This window comes from Nerophis ophidion, linkage group LG29 (genome assembly GCF_033978795.1).
Source record: "Nerophis ophidion isolate RoL-2023_Sa linkage group LG29, RoL_Noph_v1.0, whole genome shotgun sequence".
Classification (NCBI taxonomy): Eukaryota; Metazoa; Chordata; class Actinopteri; order Syngnathiformes; family Syngnathidae; genus Nerophis; species Nerophis ophidion.
Genome location: NC_084639.1, coordinates 26613576 through 26616075, shown reverse-complemented (window position 1 = coordinate 26616075; position 2500 = coordinate 26613576). Strand labels below are relative to the sequence as shown.

At 43.2% G+C, this 2500-nt stretch overlaps 1 protein-coding gene across 1 annotated transcript in view; it reads left to right on the top strand.

The window, feature by feature from the left end:
* The window catches only part of si:dkey-237h12.3 (teneurin-3), a 627006-nt gene that overhangs the window by 587988 nt on the left and 36518 nt on the right, over nt 1-2500 (top strand). The window lies entirely within an intron of this gene.

The window sequence follows — 2500 nt, the reverse complement described above, 5'->3', positions numbered from 1 at the left end:
GAATGTTTTTGAATTTAAAAAGAGTTATAAAAAGAAACAATTGGCGTTTTATCAAACTGATTTTGGATTTTGATTGGGCGTGTCATTGTGAAAATGCTTAAAGGAAAAATTAAAAAGTGTGTTGGAGTTTCGGGTGTTGGTGGAGGGAACAGTCATCTAAAATAATGTGTGTTAAAAAAGGCTGCAGATAAATAAAATATTATTCTTCCATCTGCTCCTTTCTACCGAGCCCCTAAAGGGACATGGAGGGGAAAAAATGTTTTGAGATGTGAGATCTCGCAAAAGGTTTTTTTTCCTATGTTAGTGAACTGTAAGTAAAACAGTCACAGCGACGGATGATGGAACTTCTCCCGTCATCCGTGGGAGAAGTTTATTGATTTCTATTTTAGTATTGGCCTAACATATAAAGACATCAAATCCGTTCTTGCACGTAGACATGGCTTTGACATAAGTGAGAGACATCTGAAAAGAATACTCAGGGTGAGGGGGCTTATTCGTCGTACTGGGTACTGGGATCTTGCAGTCCTGGTTGAATTCATCAGCAACAAACTACCGTAGTCCGGCCAGCTTCACGGGTACCGGTGGATGTACCCTAAATGTAGAGAACATGGACCACCAATGGAGAAGGAGGATGTGCGGTTGGTGTTGAATGAGCATTATAATCCCACAACAGAGCACAGATGATGGGTAGGCTCCTGCTCCTCCATCGATGTGTTTGTTTCACTTCCGGTTCACCATTGATGTGTCTGTTTCACTCTTGGTTCACCATTATTTTGTCTGTTTTTTCCATCGCTGTGTCTGTTTTACTTCTGTTTCACCACCGCTGTGTCTGTTTTACTTCTGTTTCACCACCGCTGTGTCTGTTTCACTTCCGGTCCACTATTGATGTGTATGTTTTACTTCCAGTTAACCATTGATGTGACTGTTTAACTTCCGTTTCACCATTGCTGTGTATGGTTTACTTCTGGTTCGCCGTTGATGTGTATGGTCTACTTCCGGTTCACCATCGGTGTGTCTGTGTTACTTTGGGTTCACCATTGATGTGCCTGTTTTACTTCCGGTTCACCATTGATGTGTCTGTTTCACTTCCGGTTCACCATTGATGTGTCTGTCTCACTTCCGGCTCACCATGTTGGCGTCTGTTTCACTTCCGGCTCACCATGTTGGTGTCTCTTTCACTTCCGGTTCACCATTGCGGTGTCTGTTTCACTTCTAGTTCACCATTGAAGTGTCTGTTTCACTTCCGGTTCACCAGTGATGTATCTGATTCACTTCCGGTTCACCATCTATGTGGCTGTGTCCCTTCCGATTCACCATTGATGTATCTATTATACTTCCGGTTTACCATTGATGTGTCTGTTTCACTTCCGGTTCACCATCAATGTCTGTTTCAATTCCGGTTCACCGTCGTGGTGTCTCTTTTGTTTCTGGTTCACCATCGATGTGTCTGTTTTACTTTCCTTTGATTCACCATTGATGTGTCCGTTTTACTTCCGGTTTACCATCGATGTGTCTGTTTCACTTCCGGTTCACCATCAATGTGTCTGTTTCTCTTCTGGTTCACCACTGTGCGGTATGCTTCACTTCCGGTTCACCATTGTGGTGTGTGTTTCACTTCTGGTTCACCATTGCGGTGTCTGTTCTACTTCTGGTTCACCATTGATGTGTCTGGTTCACTTCTAGTTCACCATTGAAGTGTCTGTTTCACTTCCGGTTCACCAGTGATGTATCTGTTTCACTTCCGGTTCACCATCTATGTGGCTGTTTCCCTTCCGATTCACCATTGATGTATCTGTTATACTTCCGGTTTACCGTTGATGTGTCTGTTTCACTTCCGGTTCACCATCAACATGTCTGTTTCAATTCCGGTTCACCATTGTGGTGTCTCTTTTGCTTCTAGTTCACCATCGATGTCTGTTTTACTTTCCTTTGATTCATGTGTCTGTTTCACTTCCAGTTCACCATCAATGTGTCTGTTTCTCTTCCGGTTCACCACTGTGCGGTATGCTTCACTTCCGGTTCACCATTGTGGTGTGTGTTTACTTCCGGTTCACCATCGTGATGTCTGTTTTACCTCCGGTTCACCATTGTGGGGTATGTTTCACTTCTGGTTCACCATTGATGTGTCTGGTTCACTTCCGGTTCACGACTGATTTGTCTGTTTCACTCCCGGTGCACCACCGCTGTGTCTGTTTGACTTCCGGTTCACCATTGCTGTCTTCCAGTTCACCATCGATGTGTCTCTTTGACTTCCGGTTCACTGACATAGGGGGCAAACCTTTATGCGAGAGATCTCACAAAATATTTTTTTCCCTCCATGTCCCTTTAGGAGCTTTGTACCTTTCTGATCATGGAAATGAATCAGAAGCAATGAAAGTGTGAGGTGTAGGTGGCTTGTATGCATGCATTCTCATGAAAGGAATAAAAATAAATAATGATGATGAGGATGAAAATCCTACCCTTGAAATGTAAAACTTCCTAAAAGCTTGGTTATGGTAAA